A 24,656-nucleotide genomic window follows, 5' to 3' on the forward strand; every position below is an offset into this window, starting at 1 on the left:
ACACTTTGTTTGGGGGGAACAACAATTTTTCTGTAATGTTCACAGAGACTTCTCTTGGTGCCTGCTGTGTACAAACTTAGATCTGGAGGTCCAGACAGGGTAAGCCTGTGATGCAACCATCACTTGCTCCCATTCTCATGGGGGCTACCATTCCCCTGGTCTGGCGCAAGAATTCAGGCACTAAAGGGACATGGAGTACTTAAACCCTTTAAGTATTTGATCTAATGTTACTATCCATGGCAATATTTTACCTTCTCATTTATTCTAAAACACACTCCTCACCATGTCATTTAGCTGCCCCAATCTTTACCTACCTGTGAGATAAAGACCTCTTTAAGGAGCCCTCCTTTGTTGGCTTCTCCAGTTGCATCTCCCACTCCTCTTTGAGGATTCAAGAATTCCCTACTTGTACTTACTGCTCTGCTTAATGTGGTACTTTCCCATTGTTAGAAGGGCTAACTATTAAGTAGTCAATAGATGGCGCCAGAACTGTACTTTGACTTTTTTTATACAAATATTCATTAATTGTATGTATAAAATTAACCATCCAGCTATGGAAGGGAGTATTACACTCACTACCCAGTGTGTGTGTGTGTGTGTGTGTGTGTGTGTGAGAGAGAGAGAGAGAGAGAGAGAGAGAGAGAGAGAGAGAGAGAGAGAGAGAGAGAATTTTTTTTCCAAATTTTATTTAGAACTCGGGTGTTTCAATTCAATTCAGCCATGGCCTCTTCCTACTCCTGTTGTGCCTGGGATGTTTTGGGAGTTTTTACTAATATTGCAGGTATTTTGTTTTCTTTTCTTTGCTGTGATTATTATAAATCAATAAATAGAATAAATATATCTCAGAGATGCCAAGTGTTATCTGACTTGTAGTTGTCCATTAGACATCTGTAGGCCTAAGTAAAAAAAAAATCAGTGCTTTTTGGCAAAAACAGCTTTTAAGTCCCTTGATATGTGGAGGATTTGTGGCCATTTAGCAGAACTTGTCCCCATGGATATGATTATCAATAGAATATGTATTATATAACATGATGACATGACTTAGTAACAGGAATAAAAGTGGATTACCTGATTTATTTATAATTATATATTTTATAGACATTTAATATACATATTATTGTATACTTATATGTTTATAATTTTGAATATATGTATCTCTCTGTCTCTCTCTCTCATATAAATGCTTATAATATTGTTTTTAGGATAAGAAGGGTTTGAGGATGAATTGGGTGAGTGTAATGGAGAAGAGACCAGGGACAATTGCTGAATTTTTTTACTTGAGCACTCTAGGATAGTTGCTGTACCTAAACTCCTGTATGAGGCAGAAAGACCACATGAGGCAGGGGAAAGAGTGCTAGTTTGAGGAAGACTTTTGTTTTGATGTTTGTGATTTCTCCTAGATACTCACGTTAACATGTATGAAGGTGAGAGGAGAGGACTGGGAATAAAATGGATATTTGGGAGGCAGGGGTATTTGGAAAATACTGCTATGAGACTGAGCATGACCCTGGGTGTGGGTGAAGATGTAGAAGTGCAGAAAGCATTTCTCTGAGCTTAGGACACACCTATATTTAGCAATGGACAAGAGATGTCTATGAAGGAGATAGTGAGGGTATCCAGTTAAGGGGATAGAAAACCAGGGAAATATAATGACATGGATTTCTGGAAGAGATGATTTTAAAAAGAAAGGCAGAACCTCTTTTTCTGAAAACCACTAAAAAGTGAACTACAGGGTCACAAAGGAAGGACCTTGAGATTTGGTGCCATAGTGGTGTCTGATGATCTCAGTGGCACCCCTGTCCTCAGGTGGTGGGAAATGAAGCCAACTGGATGATTTATGGAAAAATTAAGGTCAGTATAGTGAAGGCAATGGCCAGAGATTGTTTTTCTGATTGTGCACAGGGAGATAAAAGGAGACTCATCCAGGTATTAACACTTATGGTCTCTGAGATATCGGGAGGAGTTCATTCCAGCAAGTGCTTGTTTGTGGCTGCAGAAATCTTATTTCTATTACTGTTTGCCACCTACACTCTAGAGTTGATTTTTTTTTAAGTAATATGGAAGCCCAATAGTAATTCCTGGAGAATAGGAAGGTTTTGGGGGCAGGGCAAGGGATGAAAGTAGAAGATGGATAATTAAATGTGATCACTGTGTACCATGCATTTGGAAATATTATGCTCAATTCCATTAATATGTGCAATAAATATTTGTTAATTAAAACTAATTATTCTATTTGATCATTGAAAGTGAGGCACTCAACACCGAGGAAAACAGTATTCTTATGGTTTGTTTCCTGCTTATGAAAATGGTTATGTCAGTCAACTGCAAAGAGAACTGATTAAATAATTTTGGAAGGAATAGTATGGATATAAAATGTCTTGTTGTCACAGCATGATGAGGTTACCTGATGGTCACTGAAATATTTGTATCACTACAGTTCATCCATTGTCAAGGTGGTTTGTGCCAGGTTTATCCTTTGGGAATGTAATTCTTTTTCTTTATTCCTTCACTATTTGTTGCATTCACGTCCCTGAATCTGTCCACTGATAAAATGACAAGAATACTAAGCTCCACATGCTGGAGAGGATGCTATTCTCCTGCATTGTTTTTAACTCTTCTATATGAAAGATTTGTCTGTTGCCATCATTTATTATCAATGAAGTCAATTATTATATATATATATATTTTTTTTCATTTGTTGCTTTCACTTAATTTTACTGTTAAATGCTTTTATTTTATTGCTCATATTTTTCCAGCTTTCACTCCTTCAGGACCTTTTACCTTAGTTATTATGTCATTTTTCAGGAATCCACATGTGGGACACCTTGGGAGACTCTGCTCCTGCTCTTTCTTCTCTTCCTCCTTCTATGTTCAGGCTCTTTTTTTTAAATTTATCTTACCAGATCCTAGAGTATGCACTTTCTCCAGGAAATATACATGTTTTTGCTGGTATTTTAGGGCAACTTGTGTAATTTGTCAGGCCCAATGCAAAATAAAAACTTAGAGTCCCTGTCTAAAAGCAGGTGACCTGTGCCATTGACATCATGCCACAGAAATCTGTTTCTTTCTTTTGAGATCTCTTCACATGTCATGATACATTTCATCTGTCTTTTAATTGTCCTTCTTATTACAGCACTTTAGATAATAAGAAGACTTCTAACATTTATCTTTAAGTATGCCATATCAATTCTAAATGCAAACTTACAAGCAAGTCATATTGTAGAGCTTGCACATCCATGTTGTGTTCATTAATACCAAAGCAGTGAATATGTACACAGAGCAAGTGAAATTATTTTTACTATACCTTGATAACTGTGGACAGTTTCTCCAAATGGTTTTTTAATGACTTTTTAAGATCTAGAGAAAAAGTGACTGGAGATCACCCTGCTTTCCCTTTCCTTTTATATCCTCAGCTGGAGAGGTGGGCTAACAGTAAAGTACCTTGAGTGACAAAGCTGTCTTCTTTCTGTATTTGAATCTAATCCTGGTTGAATATTAATGTGTGGCCTCCCTAGATTTTATCACCTTTCATTTTTTTCACTTGTTTGTGGATAGGACATGGTCACATTGTACTCAACTCTCTCTTAGCTCCCACATTCCCTTGGACCACTGGACTTTCGTGATAATAGGAATGAAAACTCAATGTGCATGAGGTGACCAAATGCAATATACCTGCAGGTGACATTTATGTGCTGTGTTCATACCTGTGGTCCATTGCCTTCTTGAAATTTATTTATGAAAAATAAGTAGTGAGATAAAATCAATAAAATTTATGATAACCATAGCAGAATATTCAATCAAGGACAGTCCACTTTGAGCAGGAATCCTGATGGTGTAGGAAGAGCATCATTGGGCTAGTCCTCCTTTCCCTGCCTTCTGCCTCCTCCTCTCTCTCCATAATCCTTCCCTCCATCCATCCCTTTTATCCTCCCTTCCTCCCTTGCACAATAGTAAGAACACTAAGTAGGATATATGTACTCTGAAAACATAAATAAGTGAACATTATAGTATTGTAAAGTATAAGTAGAGAAGTATTCTGCAAATATCTAGAAGTTGTTTATCTTATACAATTAAAATTTTATACCCATTGAAGACCAGCACCCCATTTTATCCTAATCACACTCCTTTGAAAACAACATGCTACTCTCTGTTTTCATTTTTTTTTTTTTTTGCTACTAGGGATTGAACCCACAGCACCTAACAAGCCACATCCCCACAGATTTATTTATTTATTTATTTTAAATTTAGAGACAGGATCTCACTCAGTTGCTTAGGCCATGGCTAGCTTGATGAGGCTGGTTTTTAACTTGTGATCCTCCCACCTCAGCTTCTCAAACAACTGGTATTCACTGTGCCCATTGTGCCCAGATCATTTACTGGTTTTTCATAGTGATTTTTTTTGTGTTTTAGACTTTATACTCTTCTCAGGTGATGTGTAAGTGATTTCTCTCATTCCAACAGTTGAATCTTTTCCCTGTTTAGGCTTTACTGTGCTGTGCAGAAGCTTTTGTTTTAATGAAATTATACTTGTCTGTTTTTGGTTCTGTCCCTTGTCCTTTTACTGTCACAGCCAAAGGATCATTTTCTAAAGCAATGTTGACAATGTTGTAAAGTGATTCTTCAATGTTTTCTTTTTGTTTTTTGCTCAAAAATTTATGCTCTTCTATCTTTTTTCTATTTTAGATTAAAAAATAGCAACTTCATCTGCTTGTGTGGTATAGCATGATATTTTAATACATGTAGCACTGTGTAGTGATCAAATCAGAGTAAAGATCGTATTTGTTAACTTAGTAGGATATGAAAAGATTGGTAAATGGGACTCCAGTATTTTCTTCCAGGCATTTTACAGATTCAAATCTCACTGTTATATTGTTTTCTCTTTGTGTTGATGTTTTGAAATGGTGTAAGATACATTTTTGTTTTCTTTCTTCCCCATGTGGATATTGAGTGTCTTCAGCACCATCTGTTAAAGATACTATCCTTTATCCATTCTGTATTATTGGCCCTCTATTCAAAGATGAGTGTGAAGTGAATGTCTGGGCTTATCCTTGTTCTCTTTTCTGTGCATTGGTCTGTATGTTGCCTTCTGTTTCAGTACCACAGTGTTTTAATTGTTATAGTTTGTAATTTGTTTGATTCTATCTTTTTTTCCATTTGTTACACTTAGCTATACATAACAGTATAATGCATTGACACAGCATACATAAATGGAGTATAACTTCACATTTTTTTGTTGTACATGATGTAGAAATACACCATCATGTAGTTGTATAAGCATGCAGGGTAATAATCTGATCCATTTCACTATTCTTCAAAACCTCATACATTTTTTCCTACATTTACTTCCTTCTCTCTAATTCAATATGCATTTATACTTCCCTATTGTTTTCCATTGTAAATTAGCAGGTGGACATCAGATAAAATATTCAGCCTTTGGAACTTTGCTGTTGGTTTATTTAGCTTAGCATGACATTCTCAAGTTTCATCTATTTACCAGCAAGTGGCAAAATTTACTCTTTTTAGGGTTGGGTACTATTCCACACACACACACACACACTCTCTCTCTCTCTCTCTCTCTCTCTGTCTCTCTCTCTCTCTCTCTCTCTCTCTCACACACACACACACACACACACACACACATATATATATATAAAATGTGATTTTATATATATATATATATATATATAAATTAAATGTGATATATATATAATCACATTTAATTTATCCATTCATCTGTTGAAGGGTACCTACGTTGGTTCCATAGTTTAGCCATTGTGAATTGACCTACTCTACACTGATGTGGCCACATCTGTATAGAATGCTGATTTTAAGTCATTTGGGTAAAAGCCAAGAAATTAGATAGCTGGGTCAAATGGTAAATCCATTCCAAGTTCTCTGAGGTATCTCCATACTATTTTCCACAGGGGTTTTACCAATTTGCAGCCCACCAGCAATGTATGAGTGTACCTTTTCTCCCACATCCTCATAAAAACTATTATTGCTTGCAATTTTTGATAATTGCCATTATGACTTCAGTGAAATGAAATATTAAAATAGTTTTGATTTGCATTTCTCTAATTGCTAAAGATTATGGTCTTTTTTATATGTTTGTTGATCAATTGTATTTCTTCTTCTGTGAAATGTCTGTTAAGTTCCTTAGTCCATTTATTGATGGGTTATGTCTCTTTTGTTGTTGTTGTTGTTGATATTAAGTTTCTTGAGTTGTTTATATATCCTGGAGATTACTGCTTTATTTGATGTGTGTGTGGTAAACACTTATTTTGCTATTCTGTAGGCTTTTTCTTCATGTTATAGATTGTTTTCTTTATGGAAAATAAGCTTCTTAATCTGAGTCCATCCCATTTATTGATTTCTAATTTTACTGTTTGTGCTTTTGGAGTGTTACTCAAGAAGTCAGGCCCTAAGCCAACTGCCGCAGTCTGGCTGGGCACAATTCAGGAGCTGCTTGTCAAAAGAAACGAACTTTATTTTTAGAACTACACGCCAAACAAAACCGCTCCTCAGGAAAAACCCTCAGAGCCCAACTGCCACCAAAAGCTTCCCACAAGCCTCTCTTTCAACCACAAGCCTCTCCACCTTCCCCAATCCTCCTGCTCTTGAGGCTGATTGGCTGGGTTGTGTGGGCGGAGCCAAAAAGTCCCCCAATGAGCAGCTCCGTGGTCTGAAAGGGCAGGGAAACAGCCCAATGAGCATCACCGCAGAGGAGCCAATCAGCTAGATGTGCCTGGGGCTGCTGTGAGCCAATCATCAGCTGGCAGTCTGAAAGTTTGCTGGGGCCCCTGAGGCTGTGGCTCTCAACATATGAAGGGGAAGAGATCTTAGGACCTATTATCTTTTCTTCAGATAGGGGTAAGGGGATTTCCTGTTCCATTGGTAAATGTTCCTTTTTCTCTTTCAATAGTTTTTCTTTTCTGGGGATTTGTGTATGGTTTAGAGCAGCAGACTCTCGCTAAGGTCTGAGTACAATATTTGTACTGTGGCCATTAATATTAATGCAATATCCGTATTACTGCATCTGTAGTACACTGTGCCCTTGGACCTTTAATATTAGTATAAATATTATAGCATTAAAACTGATATAATAGCTGCTGGTTGGCCTTTAATACTTTTTTTTAATATTTATTTTTTACGTGTAGATGGACAAAAGAGAATGCCTTTATTTTAATATGGTGCTGAGGATCGAACCCAGGTCCTGCCCATGCTAGGAGAGCGCTCTACTGCTGAGCCACAATCCCAGCCCCAAGAATTTTTTTAAAAATATTCTACATCCTTCTAACAATATATATATAAATTGGCATCTATCCCATTAATCTCTATCTCTTGTCAGTATTCCAATTTTGTTCAGTAAGGGGAACTGCCTGACTCCCAGTGGGAATGCTCCAACTCTTGCCAGCCATGGTTACTTTCTCTGCTGTAGTTATTTCCTATAGTTATTTTCTGTTTTTAGAGCCTTCTCTAAGACTCTTTGTTTTTCTAAGAAAATTAGTCTGACTCAAAAGCAATATAACATTCTTCCATGCTAAATCATGAAAATTTTATAACTGTGAGAAGGTCCAAAGATATTGCTCGGAGTTTTCAGTGTCATGCCATAGGTCTTTCTTCATGTCCTTTAGTTCAGTTAACAGAAAAAGGACATACACCATCTCAGATCTAAATCCCCCCCAGCATTGTCCTGAGGGGAAATGTGCCCTGAGTAGCAGATTTTATTGCAATTCTGGGACCATAGGTGAAGTTTGCCTCTAGATAAATAGGAATGGGTTCTAATCCTTTTCAATTAGGATATAAAGGGGAAGAGATCTTAGGGCCTATAATCTTTTCTTCAGATAGGGGTGAGGGGATTTCCTGTTCCACTGGTAAATATTCCTTTTTCTCTTTCAATAGTTTTTATTTTCTGGGGATTTGTGTCTGGTTTAGAGCAGCAGTCTGTCGCTAAGATCTGAGTATCAAGTTTTCAATCCTTTGCCAGCTCAGGATGATCTGGCCACAAGGAAGATAGGTAATTTTGCAAATATCTCAAAAAAAAAATTGTGAGTTCCTCTATGATAGGGCCTTTTTTTTTTTTTTTTACCAGGGCTGACTATCCAGACAAAAGGATACTTAGGGAAGAAAATGAGGAAGATAATTAGGGAAGAAAATTAGGGAAGAAAAATGAGGATTGACCTTGTTTCTACTGAAAAACTGTTGCCACAAGGAGGAAAGGAAATGTTGTCAATTTTGTCATGGACAATGGGGCGTATTACTCATGTGTCTGGGAATTCAGCCATGCTAGTGGTAGTCGGGGACTTACCTGGCCTTAGAGAGCCACTGAAAAGCCAGATGATCCATGATCACTTTCCAGGTGTCATCACCCATATAACATGACTGTTACTGATCTTTGAGTAAGTGGTTTTGATCCAGATGAGCCACCAGTTTTGTTATCATCTATGAGTCTTGGGTTTATTGTCTTCACTCAGCAAAGAACTGAAGAGCAGGACACATAGAAGGCAAACAAGCAGCAGGTTTACTTCAAAAGTGACAATAACAGATTTCTCTGAAAAAAAAAAAAAAAGAGGCCCCAGAACTGGAAGTCCAATGGGAAAATTTTGGCTTTTATTTATTTATTTATTTATTTTTGGTACTGGGGTTGAACCCAGGGGCACTTAGCCATTGAGCCACATCCCCAGCCTTTTTTTGTATTTATTTAGAGACAGGGTCTTCCTGAATTGCTTAGGGCCTCACTAAGTTGCTGAGACTGGTTTTGAACTCATGATCCTCCTGCTTCAGCCTCCCAAGCCACTGGGATTACAGACATGCACCACCATGCCCAACTATGGCTTGTTCTTTTTATGGTTCCTGGAAAATTTCCTTTCCTTATATCCTCTCCTGTCTATGCTCTCACTATTTTTCATTGGTACTCTCACTATTTTTCATTGGTGCCCTCATGTCCACATATCCATTTTAGTTTTTCTATTGCATCCTCTGTTTAGGAGTACGAATCCAGAAGTGTCTGATTATGTTCGCCTCTTGTGTCCATGAACACTTTTATCAGCTGGGAAGTTGACCACATTAGAAGACCCTCTCCATGCTCCTTTGACCTGGTTCTGCCCCTTACTTCCTCACTTGCCATCTTGCCATGTGTGGAGCTGAAAACTAAGAAGGCGCCTGGCTAAATGCCAGTAGGAGGACACTGAAGTTGTTTTGAAACCTCCCTGATTGGCTTACTTCTCTTCCATGCTTGTGCACAGCTCTTTCTCTTTAATTCCTCCTGCTGACTTGACCTTTATGTTGATTGGTTCCCACTTTTCCATGTTTTAAGATGATTGGCTTTTACTCCTTATATAAGTTGTGTGTGCTTCTCAATAAATGAGATCCTGCTTTGACACTCCTCTCCCTGGCGCGTCTAATTGTCCTCTGGTGGGGAGGGCTGGGTGGGTGGCCAGTTGACCCTCACCTTTATTGATTCATCAGGGTGGGGGCATGCTCTTCTAAGCATTTCTGTGGGATGGAGTGGATAGAAGAAGCTAAAAACCCCAATAGCCATGGCTACCTCCACCCTTCTACATCTACCTCAACAGCTTTGGGTGGGTTTAAGTTCTCTGGGCTTTCCACCATTGTCACTGCCAGGGCCTGAGCCTCTTCAGCATCAGGTCTCCTCTTCAGGCAGCTACCACATCTGAACTTCCTGTGTTACAATGGTCTGTTACTGTAGTATTTGATATTAACATAACATTTATACTATGCTATATAATACTAATAGCTGCCATTTGGCCTTTAATATTAATAAAATATCCATGCAGTTGTGTCTTAAACTAATACAATAGCTACACTGTGTTCTTTAATACTAATATGATATCCATATTACAGCATCAAAAATTAATACACTAGCTGCATTGTGGCACTCAATACTAATATGCTACACATAGTGATACACTAATATAATAATACATATTATATTAGTATTAGCATCTAATGCTAAACTAATACTAATATAATAGCTGCCTTGTTGACTTAATACTTATATAACATCCATAGTATAGCATCTAAAACTAATGTGGTACCTTTCCTGTGGCCTTTGATACTGATGAAATATCCATACTGTAGCATCTGAAACTAATGCAATAGCTAAACTGTGTCTTAGTACTAATATAATATCCATAATGTAACATCTACTACTAATGTAATAGGTACTCCAATACAACAGCTATGCTGTGACTTCTAATACTAATGTGACATTCATACAATAGCATTGAAAAATGATATATTAATTCTCTGTGTCTTTTAGTATTAATGTAATCATCTTAGTATAGCATCTAATGCTGATATAATAACTGTCCTGTGGAATAGATATAATAGCAACAATAATTAATATAATAACAGTCCTTTTGTCATTAATAATCATACTATGGCCTGCAAAACAGGTATAATTGTTGCCCTGTGGCCTTTACTAACAATATAATATTCATAGAGTGTCCTCCAAAACAAGTGTAATAGTTTTCATATCACATATATACCTATTTTTTGGTGGTGCTGGGGATTGAACCCAGGGCCTTTTGTATGCTAAGTAAGCACTTTATTAACTGAGCTAGATCCCAAAAATCCATGTCAGTTTTAATATTAATACAATGTCTATAATGTATCATCTAAAATTAATTTAATAGATTCTCTGTAGCCTTTAATACTAATGTGGTATCAGACTATGGCATCTGAAAGAATAGAATACTTTCCCTGTAACAATTAATCCTAATATGCTATTCATATTGTAATATCTAAAACTAACATAATAGCTGTCTGGTGGCCCTTAATATTACTTTGATATCATGCACTAGCATCTAAAACTACTATAATAACTGCACTTTGGCCTTTAATATTGATGTAATATCTATACCTTAGCATCTTTTCCATTAGCTTTCCTGTGACCTTAAATATTAACATGATATTCATAATATAATAGCTATATGAGGCCTGAAATGCTCACATGATATCTATATATAGCAACTAATATACCAACTGCCCCCTTTACTTATTATTAATATTATATTATAGCTTCTAAAGATAACAACACAATCCTTTCCTATGGATTTTAAAGCCAGTGTAATAGTTTCTCTGTTTCCTTTAATATAAATATGATGTCCACAGTAGAGCAGCTAAAATTAATGCAGTAGTAGCTAGTACTGTGGACTTTAATACTAATATGATAACCATACTATAGCATCTAAAGCTAATATAATAGCTGTCTTCTCTTTACAATAAATATTATCTCCATATTATAATATGTAAAACTAATTCAATAGCTAACACTGGTCTTTAATACTAATATGAATTCTATAGTGTAGCATCTAATGCTAATGTATGATCTGTGGCTTTGATACTTATATAATATCCATAGTATAGTATCTAAAACTATACTCTAAAGCTTCCCTGTGGCTTTAATACTAATATAATATCCTTATTATTGCATTGGAAGCTTATACAATAGCTGTTTTCTGGATTTTATTGTGATTATAATATCCATTTTCTAGCATGTAAAACTAACACAAAAGCTTTATTACTAATAGGACATCAATATGACAGCATCTAATACTGACATAGTGCTGCCCTGTGACCTTTATTACTAATATACAATTCATACCATAGCATCTTAACTAATATAATCACTGTTATTGTGGCATTTAATACTATTATTGATAGTGTAGCATCTAGTACTAATACAAGAGCTGCTCTGTGGCATTAATACTTATATAATATCCTCACTATAGCATCTAGAACTTATGTGAAAGTTTCCCTGTGGCCTTTGAAATTAATATAATATCCATAGTGTGGCATCTAAAATCAGTACAGTAGCTGTCCTCTTGACAGTATTTTAAACTGATATAATATCTGCCATGTGGCCTTTAATACTAATATGATTTCAATTTTATAGCATCTGAAACTAATGTAATATGCTCTCTCACACAAAAAGATACCCATACAGCAGTATTTAAAACAATATATTAGCTGCCCTATGGCCCTTAATATGATATCAATTCATATCTTTGAAAAATAATAGCTGCTCTGTGCTTTTAATATTAATGTAATATTCATATCATATCATCTAAATCTAATATAATAGCTGTAGTATGATAGTTAATATCAATGTAATATTCATAATACAGCACCTAAAATTGATACAATATTTTCTTTGTAGCCATTGATCTTAATAAAAAATTAAACTATAGCATCTTAACTAATATTTAGCTGTCCTCTGGCCTTAAATACCAATATAATATATTCTAGCATCTTCTTTTAAAAATTATTTTGTTTTAGTTGTAGTTGGACACAATACCTTTATTTTATTTTTATGTGGTGCTGAGGATTGAACCCAGTGCCCTGAACATGCTAGGCAAATGCTCTACTACTAAGCCACAACCCCAACCCCTATTCTAGCATCTTTAATATAATAGCTGCCCTGTAGCCTTTAATTCTATTAAGGTATCCAGACTCTAGCATCTTAAACCAATTTCATAGCTGCCATTTGAACTTAAATTACCTCCTAATAGCCATATTATGATCTCTAAAACTCACACAATAGCTTCTCTATAGCCTTTGTTACTAATATGACATATATTCTATAACCTCAAAAACTGATATATTAGCTCTTTCCTGGCCTTTAATATTAATATGATACCCATAATCTAGTATCAAACACTGATATAATAGCTATCTTGTGACTTTTAATATTAATATTAGATCAATATATGACATCTAAAGCCAATATAATAGCTATGCTGTGACCTTTTATTATTATTATGATATCCATATTATACCACCTAAGACTGACAAAGAACTGTCCTATGGCCTTTAACATTAATATTATATTCATATGAGAGCATCTACAACTAGTATAATAGCTGACCTATGGTCTTCAAAACTGATGTAATAGCCATACTATAGCATCCAAAGCTGATATAATAGGTTTCCTATTTCCTTAAACACTAATATGATATCCATAAAATATCATCTAAAACTTATATAATATTTGCTTATGACCTTTAAAAGTAATATCCATATTGAAGCATCTAAGACTGACATAATAGCTGCACTGTGACCTTCAGCACTAATAAGGCACCTAAGACTAATACAATAGCTTGTTTGTGGTCCCTGAGGCTAATGTATTATCTGTATTATAGCATCCTAATGTATATTATAGCTGCCCTGTGCCCTTCCATACTAACATGATATCTATACTATAGCACCTGAAACTAATATAAAAGATGAACTGTGAACTTTAATATAAAACCCAAACTGTAGCTTCTGAAATTTATATAAAACTGCTTTGTAGCCTTTAGTGTTAATGTAACATCCTTACTATAGCAATTGAAACAGGTATAATAGCTGCCACATGCCTTTAGTATTACTGTAAGATAAATATTATAGAATATTAAAGTAATATAGTATCTGTCCCATGTCATTTAATATTTATATAAATATCCATAGTATAGAATCTAAAACTAAAATAATTGCTGCTCTGTGTCCTTTAACATTAATATAATATCCATAATATAGTATCTTAAACAGATATAATAACTGCCCTGTGGCCTTTAATTCTAATATAATATCTATACTATAGCATCTGAAACTTATATAATAGCTGCCTTTAATTTTTACTCTATTGTAACATTCATATGATAACATCTAAAAATTATATAATAGATGATCTGTGACATTTAATTATAATGTTATATGTATGGAATAGCATCTAGAACCAATATAATAGCTGCTATGTGGCTTTCAGCATTAATGTAATATCAATAATATACCATACTAAAGTAATATAATAGCTGACCTGTGGCCTTTTATATTAATAAATATCAACACTATAGCTACTAATATAACAGTTGTAGTGTGGCCTTTAATAGTAATTTAAAACCCACATTATATTATCTTATACTAATAAAATTGATGCATTTTGGTCCTTAATATAATATCAATAATATACCATTTCAGAGTAATACAATAGCTTCCCTGTGGGCTTTATTATTAGTATATATTCATAATATAGCATCCCAAAACTAATATAATAATGGCTATGTGACCTTTAATGTTAACATCATATTAAAATGAATGCAATATTTTTGCTTTAGCCTTTAATATGAATATAGTAAAACTAATAAAACTAATATGATAGATGTGACCTTATTACTTATTACTAATCAGATATTCATATAATAACAAATAAAAGTGACATAAAACTACCTTGTGGCCTTTAATACTAATATAATATCCATACTATGACATCCAAAACTAATATAGTAGCTGCCCTAATGACATTAATCTAAATATAATATCTACATTATGGTTCTTAATGTAATATGATATCTTCTCTGTGGCCATTTTTTTTTCTTTTTCTCTTTTTTTTACATGATCTTTTTTTTCTGTGGCCATTAATACTAATGTGTTATGAGTATGTAACACCTGAAAATAATATAATAGCCACTATGGCCTTTAATAATGATATGATATTCATACAATTGTACCTAAATAGCTGCCATTTGACTTTCATTTTTAATATAATATCCATATTGTGGCCTCTACAACTAATAAATATCTGCCCTGCAGTTTTTATTATTATATGATATCCAATCTTTGGCTTTTAAACCTGATATAATAGCTGCCATTTGGCCTTTAATACTATTGTGATATCTATACCAAAGCATGTAAAACTAATATAATATTAATGCTTTGGCCTTTAACAGTCATTATATCCATCCTGAGGTCTATAAAATAAATATAGTAGCTGCCTTCTTACCTTTAATATTAATATAAAATCTATACTCTAGCATCTAAAACTTATATAATAGGTGTTTTGCAACGTAGAAGCCCTTTAACAAATGAATGGATAGAGAAAATATAGTACATATACACAATGGAATGCTATGCAGCCTAAGGAAGAATAAAATTATGGCTTTTTCAGGTTAATGAATGGAGTCAGGGAATATCATGCTAAGTGAATTATACCAATCCCAGAAAACCAATGGGATGCATGTTTTCTCTGATATGCAGATGCTAATTCACGATAAGATAAGGTTTAGGGAAAATGAGAGATACATTGCATTAGGCAGAGTGGAGTGAAGGGAAGGGAGTATGGGGATAGAAAAGATAGTAGAGTGAATCAGATATTATTACTCCATGTGTAAATATGATTACATGACATGTGTGATCCTACATTATGTACAATCAGAAGAAGGAGAAGTTATACTCCATTTATGTATGATGTGTCAAAATGCATTCTACTGTCATATATAGTTAATTAGAACAAATTTTAAAAATACATGTTCTATGGTCTTTAAGACTAATATTCGTACAGTAGCATGTAAAACTAATATATTAGCTTCCCTGTAACCTTTATTATTAATATATCACAATAGTATCTAAACTTTTATGATAGATAACCTATAACCTTTGATACAAATATGATATTTATACTACAGCATCTAAAATCAATAAAATAAATTCCCCTTACCTTCAGTATTAATGTAACATCAATATCATAGCATCTAAATCTGAACGTTAAATGCCTTGAATACATTAATATTAATTTGTGATCCATACCACAGCATCTAAAATTTATATTATAGCTGCTCTTTTGCCTTTAATATTAATGTAGTATCTATAATATAGCATCTAAAGCTAATATAATAATTGCCTTTTGGTCTATAATATCAGTGGAATATTATGATATACACTCTGTTGCTTCTGTCACTTTTATATTATCCTCACTGAGGCCTCTGACACTAATATCTTCACTGTGGTCTGCAATATTAACACAATAACTTTCCTGTGATCTTTAATATTAATGTGCACAGTGTGACCTCTAACATGTATATAGTATCCTCACTGTGGCCTCTAATACTAGTGCAGTATGCACACTGTTGCCCAAAATACTGTTATAATGTCCATGGAGAGGCCTCTAATACTAACATAATGACTTACCTTAACCACTTGCTACGATAATAATATCCAGAGTGTGGACTTTATTACTTATATAATATCACACTCTCTTCTCTCATATTAATATTAAATATAAAATATTAATATAATTTTTTGCCCTCCTACTGCTAATGTAACATCTGAAAAGTAATCTCTAATACTAAGGTGGTGTCCACACAGTCACTTCTCATGGCAGATTTTCTTATGAGTACTATTGTGGCACAAGCATTGTCTGAACTGAGTTTGCAAGGGTCAGCCTCTCTAATGACATCCAATTTGTCTGTTTTCTGGCATGGTATTGGCATGCTTGTTTTGAAAGCAATTGATCTCCTGATAGTGCCAAGCTTACAGGAACCCTGCCATGGTGGTGCAAAGTGCTCTGCATTCTTTCACTCACATTCCCCAGTGGTCATTTCTCTACCAGATTTGCACTTCCACATGAAACACTGCAGTTTATCTTACTCAATGGAGGGATTCTCCCAGGTGACCACCATAATATCCTGAAATTCAGGACTTCAGTGAATTTCTCCATGGTAATCAGTCCTCACTCTCACCACTTGCCCCAACTAGGAGGAAAAACTCATTTTCCACTCAGATTCAGGTTTCTTTCCCTGGAACTCTTTCTGAGAGTTCCTTCTGAGAGGGGACTCTCTGGATTGATGACTTCAACAGATACACATACACATTTTTTTTTGAATACCTCATTTCAGTTCTCTGGGGGTAAATACCTAGGAATAGAGTTGTTGAGTAGTGTGACATTTCACTTAAAAAATTATAATTGTAGATGAGCAGAATGCCTTTATGTTGTTTATTATTATGTGGTACTGAGGATCGAACCCAGTGCCTCATGCATGCTAGGAAAGCACTATGCTGCTGAGCTGCAGCCACAATCCGACAATTCATTTTTTATTTAATTTTTTGAGGAAACAGCAAACTATTCCACACTAGGGCACACATTTTGTATTGTTAAAGGTATATGTAAGGATTACAATTTGTCTTTATCCATACCAACACTTGTTATTTTAAATTATTTTGATTATGGCTGTATTAGTAGAAGTGATAAAATTTCACTGTGGTTTTAACTTGCTTGTCCATATGACTGAGATGTTAAATATCTTTTCATGTTTGCTGATAAAGTGCATATTAAAGTCTTTTGTCAAATTTGAAAATTGTTTTTTTTTGTTTTTTGTTGATGAATTATACAAGTCATTTATGTATTACAGATAGCAGGACTTTTTTTTTCATATATTCAGCAAAATTTTCTTCCATTTTGTGGGTTGTTGTGCCATAATAAGAAACACATATTTGGTCTCTGCTCCAGTTTTCTGGCACTTAGCTCCTAATTCTTGGATCTATGAAGCAATGCATCTGCTTGGTTTCAATGAGGTGGTTAATGGTCTAGGGCCTCTGGGTGGCCCAGGATGACTGGGTACAGTGGAACTAACCCTGTGATTAGAGGGTTGGAACTTGATTCTTTCCATATTTTGGGGGAGTATTGAGGAGTAGATGGTTCAGCTGATTACAAGTGAGCAATGATTTAATGAATCATGGCTACCGAATGAAGAATTTAGATAAAGCAAAAGGACAGGATTTAAGGACTCTGTTAATGAACATGCTGGGAGGGTGCTGCCTGGAGAGGGCATGAAAATTACATGCTCTTTACCTTTTCCTGTGTGTGTTGTCATCTGTCTGTTGAAGTATATTATTTGGGATATGTTTGAAAGATATGTTTTATGGTGAAATGGTGATACTAAGTACACTGCTTTTCTGGCTGCCTTGAACCATTTCAGCAAATGACTCAAACAGAGAAAGAGATCATGGAAACTCTCATTGTTGTTCACATTGGACAGGAGTAATGGGCCACCTGGGAGTAGTAGGCTACAGTTGCTTTCAACTGGCATCTGAAGAGAACTCTGTCTTGTGAACCTGAGCCCTTAGGCTGTAGGAGATACTTACCTGCCATCTTCAGGTAAGTAGTATTACAGTTGATATTAGGATTGGGGTTAGGAGTTGTGTTAGTGGTTAAGGTGGGGAAGGGGTTGGGCTTGGTAAGGGAAAAGCATTGAGGGATACGGTTAGGTTTAGATTTTATGGTCAGATTTATGTGTTAAAGTTAGAGTCAGAGGATTAGAGTTAGTGGTAGATTTTGGGATAGATTTGGGAGTAAGTTGGGAATGGTATTAAGTTAGGGTTTATTCATGAGTTAGAGTTACCATTAAAGGTTTAAGGTTAGTATTGTTAGGGTTTGAATTTTATTGCATGAAGAAGGACAGCAGGAAAGGTAAGTAAGGAATGAGAGTGGGTGGGAGAAGAAAAACAATCACAAAATAATTTGAAATGGTGTTAATCTCCCAAAGTTTTGCAGAAAATTGTAATAATGGTTGATGTCAGAATAAATATCAAAAAGTGTTTTAGATGTCTCAAATTAAATTTTGAAGAGAATTATATGTGGTTAGAATCAACAAATTGGAAGATAATTCAGTTCTTTCATAATTAAAAGTGAATAGGTATATTATTTTCTTGCCTCACGGATTGTAGGAGTTGAGGCTGGGAACCTTGTGGGTGCATGTGTATAGGAGGCTAGCCTGGGGGACACAGCTGGGGCCCCATGGAGCAACATTGACTGAGAGGATTGGAAATTTATGGAAGAAACAAAGAAGGAAGAGTAGAGCTTCTCTCTTTTCACTGCCTTTCTTCTGGAAATTTTTCATGAGACGTTTGCAAGGTTGCCAAGGATCATGATAAATATAGCCCATTTTCATTCTTCATTCCTAACTTCCCTGTCACTGCATAGTTAATTTTAAGTTGCACATGGTAGCAAAGGGTCCTCTCTTAAAGTAAGATAAATTCTGTGTACTTCAGACTGTACTTTCTGGACTTAATGTGCAAGAATAGAGTCTTCTCTATCTTGAAGTGTTAACTTCTGGGCCTGGGAATGGAGCCCTGTTGTAGATCCTTACATGAAATGTGCAATGCCTGGGGCAGGGTTCTGAGGGATGTAGTATAAATGTGTGACCAAATGAATGACAACCAAGGAAAACAGTTCAGGTAAAAGAAAAACATTTATAGGATGCTAGTAACCTATGAATTTTTCTTCTAATGGAGAATTTAATAACATTTGGTGTCAGAAGAAATATCACAAGGGCTTCAAGTGGACACAAATTAAATATTTGAAGATAAATTTTGTGCATGCTTAGGATGAAAGTAATTAGAATATAAAATTGACCTTCCACAATTAAAAATGGGTAGTTGTTGCAGCCTATGTTATCAGTGATTCCAAAAGCAGAGGTTGGGGGATCATGCAAGCATTGTTGTACTGACCAGTTGTACTGGTCCAAAAGCTGGACCATGAAGAGAAAAAGAATAGCTGAGAGGAATGAAAAGTCACAAAGGAAACAGAGAATAAAAGTCTAGTTTCCCTCTTTTATGTTATCCTTCTTCCAGAAAAGAAAAGTAGCACAAAAGAGAGAACTAAGGAAAGAGTGTGTGGAAGAGGAATTAAAAATAGAGAACAAAATATTTTTTTCATATATGAGGATTAATAAGGGTTCATGATCCTTTGCAGTCCTTGTCTCTTTCATGTTTTATTTCGAGACAGGTTCTGCCCAGGGTATTTTCAATCTGCCATTCCCATATTCTTCAGCATCAGACTCCCTAATCACTGAGACATTTATTTAAGTACAAAGATGCATATCTGGACTTCACCTTTAAGTGGAATAAACAAATTCAGCATGCCTCTGGTTTTCTATCATGAGCTTAACATTGTAGGGGAATGCTGGATCTTGTGTACATTGAAGTGCTAACCTCCCAGGGATTGGGAAGTGGGGTCAGGGGTAGAACCTGTCTGTGGAATGTGTTATTCCTTGGTTTAGATTCTCCAGATTCTACATAAATAAATGAATGGATGGAAACCAAAAAAATAAAGCAAATTAAAAATATTTGTGGGATACTTGTAACTTGAAATATTTTATTCTAACAGGTTAACTGTGGTTGGCGTCAGAAGAAGTATCACAGTGTATTCAAAAGGACATAAGTCAAATCTGTGAAGAGAAAGTTTGGACATGATCAGGATAAGTAAATTGGAAGATTATTTGAACTTTCCATAATGAGAATCAGGTATGGGTGGTAGCCTGTGTTACCAATTCCAGAAGCTAGGTTTTGAGGGAGCATATGAATGCAGGTGTAGATGTCTAGCTTCAGAAACACAATCAGGAGTCTTAGGAGAAAAGAAAAGCCTGAGATGAATGGAAAATCATGGAAGAAACTATGAAGGAAAAGTTGAATGTCTCTTTCATGCTGCCTTTCTTCCTGGAAGCTTCATGCTGTTGGAGAACTTTGAGTTTCCTCTATCTTGAGGTATTAAACTCTCATGGCTGGGGATGGAGCTCAGTGGTAGAGTCATTCCCTGGAATGTGTAATGCCTAGAAATAAAGTCAAAGGACTGCAGTATAAGTTAGTGAATGAATGAATGACAACCAGAAAACAATATAAGGCAAAAAATTTTATGGGATGCTAGTAATATGTAAATTTTTTTTTTTTTTTGCTAGTTGAGAATTTAACTACTGATGATGCCAGAAAAAATATGTGTGGTAGGTTGGGGTGTCAGCAATAGGAGTGGCAGCCTGTGGTAGCAGCTTTTTCAGAAGCTGAGGCTGGGGATCATGTGAGTGCAGGAATTACAGGCCGTTTTCAGCTAACACAGCAGAGAAACTGAGGAGAAAAGAAAAGGGAGAGAAGAACAGAAAGTTATGGACAAACAGAAAGGGAATGTCTACTTTCTTTTTCTTCCTGGAATAAAGGCAGCATTAAAGAGAGACACTAGAAAAGAAAGAGTAGTAGAGGGAAAAAAAAGAAAGCACAAAACAAATTTATGATTTGTGAAGCTGAGGAATGAACTCAGGTGCATAGTACCTGTAGCTCCAGGCTCTTTTATATTTTATTTTGAGACAGGGTTTCATTAGGCTGCCAGGATAATTTTCTTCCATCTCACTTACCTTAGTCATTGGAAAGTTTCTTTAAAATGGATATCAAAGAAGTCTGCATCCTGTTCAAGGAAGAAAACTAAATTCTTTGTGCAACAGGCTGTATTCCCTGGGGCTATGTTTGTAGGAACACAAAGCCTCTGTAGCTCAAACTGCTTACCTCCTGGAGCTAGAGGCTTTCCTTGGAGTGTTGAAGCCTGAGATTGTATTCCCAGGACTGTGATATAAATAAGTGAATAAACAAAGGAGTGAGTGGCAGCCAAAGAAACAAAATCAGTCAGAACAAAAACATGTATGGGATGCTAGTAACACAAAATTGTTTTCTAGCTGAGAGGTTTACTCTGGTTGGTGTTGGAAGAAACATCAAAACATGTTCAAGTAGACAGTGAAATATTCAAAGAGAAGGTTCTTATGGGATCTGGAGGAACAATTTGGAAGATAATTTAGACCTCCCAAATCAGAAAGAGGTAGGTGTGACAGTCTGTGGTACCCACGATTCCAGAAGCAGAGGCTAGGGTTTGACCTAAGTGCAGATGTTCTGGCTCATTGTTGGGGAACACAGCTGGGATGCTGTGGAGAAAAAGAAGGGCTGAGAGGAATTAAAAGTCATGGAAGAAGGAAGAGAAAGAAAAGGAAAGAGAAGGAAAAGTCAAGTTTATCTCATTTTGCCTTTCAAGAAAGAAAAGAATGGGCTGGACAGAGTGGTGCATGCCTGTAATCCCAAGGTCTTGGGAGGCTGAGGTAGGAGGATTGTGAGTTCAAAATCAGCCCCAGCAACATAGAGGCCCTAAGCAATTCAGTGAGACCCTGTCTGTAAATAAAATACAAAAAAGGGCTGGGGTTGTGGCTCAGTGGTTGAGTGCCTCTGAGTTCAATCTCTGGTACCACCCCCCACCAAAAAAAGAAAGAAACAAAAAGAAAGAATGGAAGAAAGGAAGAAAGGAAGGAAGAAAGGAAGGAAGGAAGGAAAAAAGGAAGGAAGGAAGGAAAAAAGGAAGGAAGGAAGGAAGGAAGGAAGGAAGGAAGGAAGGAAGGAAGGAAGGAAGGAAGGAAGGAAGGAAGGTGGGTGAAAACAAGGAGCTTGCTGCCTCTCAGCTCCAGCCTCTTTTTGCTTTTTTTTTTTTGAATTTTAATATTTTATTTGTTCTTATTTTGCTGAAAATCTGTTTCTTCAGTATATGAAAATAATACCAGCCAATGCAGCCTATTACAAAATTAGCAGAATATTGTTCTTTTGACACTATATGACAAACATTTTTTTTTCACTCCCAAATTTTATTCAAAGGGAAGATTATTAAGTATCTTGACCCCAATCCAGGGATGGTTATAAACAAGTTACAATACAATAAAAGCTTATAACAAGATTGTCCTTGGATTCCATAATTTTAAAAGTAGTTTTAACTATAGATCAATGTCATGAATTCTGAATACCAGAGCCTAAAGCCTACTATAAAATCATAAGGAATTGTAAAAAGATGCATATTGTTGTATTTATCTGCAATTCTTGGGAAGTTAAGGGAGTATCTTCCCTCAGTAGCAGTGTTGAAAGTTATTTCTTTTTAAATATTATCTCTCCCACTAAGTTATGGCAACTGTACTGAAGCTATTTCACATGAGTTTATATAGGGTGCTATTTCTATTCATCAATATATTTCACATATTTCTCAAATTCCTCTTCACTCATTAAGTCATCAGTTCCAAAAGGTCACTTGTCATCTTCTTTGGCCAGCCATCTCCATAACAAGGTTTGCTCACAAGCCCTGGGTTTTCTTCAAGTATGTCACTAATTTCAGTTACTTCTCCTGATAGAGGGAAACCATGTTTACTGGCAGCTTTCATACTTTCCAAAGCACCAGACTCATCTTGTTTTTTTGATTTTGTCTCAGCTGCACATAAACTATAGTAAATAACATCTCCCAGAGCTACCTGATCAGAGCTAACTGCTGATTTCTGCTACTCCAAAGCCATTTTCTATTATGCAGTCATGTTTCTCTGTGACTTTATACATCGAAAGCAGAGTGGTCCTGTGCATAGCCACCAGGGCTGAGGCTTGCATGCTCTATACCACTTACAGCACTGTGTGCTGTGCACAAGTTTACAAAGGGTCACCAAACTGCACCAGCCACCAAGGGGCCTGGACCAGATTGAGCCCTTTATGTAACAGAGTCTTGTGAGGCTTCCCAGGATCATATGGAACCTGCCATCCTCCCATTTAGTAGTGGTATTTGGAGAAAATAATTCTTTCAATTCTTTTTTTTTTTTTTTTTTTTTGGTGGTACTAGGGATTGAACCCAGAGGTGCTTAACCACTGAGTCACGTGCCCAGCCATTTTTATATTTTATTTAGAGACAAGACTCACTGAATTATTTAGTGCCTCCATCTGACCAAGGTGCAGCAACCCACCTCTCCTGCATCATGGCCCTCCTACTGTGGCACCCATGCTCCTCCCAGATTGCAGTGCTCTTCCTGCTCTCTGGCCTGTGGGGCATGGGGTATGCTCTCTGGCAGATGCAGAACAATGGTGATTGTCCAGAGTCTAAACCTTTGTCTCCCTGGCTAGCCACCTAGGCAAATGAGCATGCTGGTGTAGTTCAGACTCCAGCCAGACACAGCCTTCATTAGAAACCAGGTGCTTGGGTAGGGAAAGTGAGAGGGAGGTGAAGCTGTGCTGTGAGGGCTTCACACCATGCTCTGGATCTGAAGTATGTTCTCTGACCATCTGTTCAGGTTCATGATGCAAAAGAAGGACCAGTGGAAGGCAAGTCCACTTGCATAGCTTGGTAGTCCCTGGGGTGAGCAGCAGATGCACACAGAGTAGGGGGAGGAGGAGAGATTTCTGCAGGGTTCACAGAGTAAGCCAGATAGAGCCAACAGACCAGAGCATGAGTGATCCATGTCCTGTAGGACATAAGGCTATGGGAAATGGTGATACAGACACCAGGGGGCCCCCACATGGTACAGTGGTGGGTCATCACCAGAATACTAAGGAGAGGCAACAGGGTCCAGGTGTAGTCTTTGACAAAGCCACCCACAGGGACACTTGAGCCACATGAGGACTGGTAGCTGGGAGGAAGTAGAATACCCCATAAGGATAGCAGACCACAGGCCAAGGTCCTCATTCAATAAAGTGGCAGGACCAAGGATGGGGTATCCCATCAGCAGTGAGAGGTAGGCATCTAAGCAAGCTATCATCCCCATAACTGTGGAGAGGGGCCCTGGCCCAGGCATTGGTGCCAGCAAGGCTCCAAGGGAATCAGTAGTGAGGAACAGTAGAGGAGGTCTCTATCTTGTTTTGTTGGCTGTGCTTTTGGCAAGAGAGAGGCTAATAGGTTTTAAGGGAGGGCACTAGGGAGAGCAGGCAGAAGGGTGTTGTGTGGTGGCTTGGGTAGGAGCATGGGTGTGCTTCTGGGTCTTGGTGGAAAAGGGCAGGGAAGCTTCTGCCCCTCACAGGCACAACTCTGACCATAATTCCTACCCTAACCCTAATGCTTACCATATCATTTTGGTTTCCCCATCTTGAACTTGAAGAGGGGCTAGGCTTCAGTATGGCTAACATCGAGAAGTGTGGATGACATTTGAAGGCAGGCCTCTTTCCTCCATTCAGGGATAGCTGGCCACATCTGCTGAAGTGTTAACTGCACTCTTTTGGACCAGGTTGGAGAGATCCAAGACCAAGATCCTGACCTAAAATTATTAAGCCACTTTTTC

Source organism: Ictidomys tridecemlineatus, chromosome 3 (genome assembly GCF_052094955.1).
Source record: "Ictidomys tridecemlineatus isolate mIctTri1 chromosome 3, mIctTri1.hap1, whole genome shotgun sequence".
Lineage (NCBI taxonomy): Eukaryota > Metazoa > Chordata > Mammalia > Rodentia > Sciuridae > Ictidomys > Ictidomys tridecemlineatus.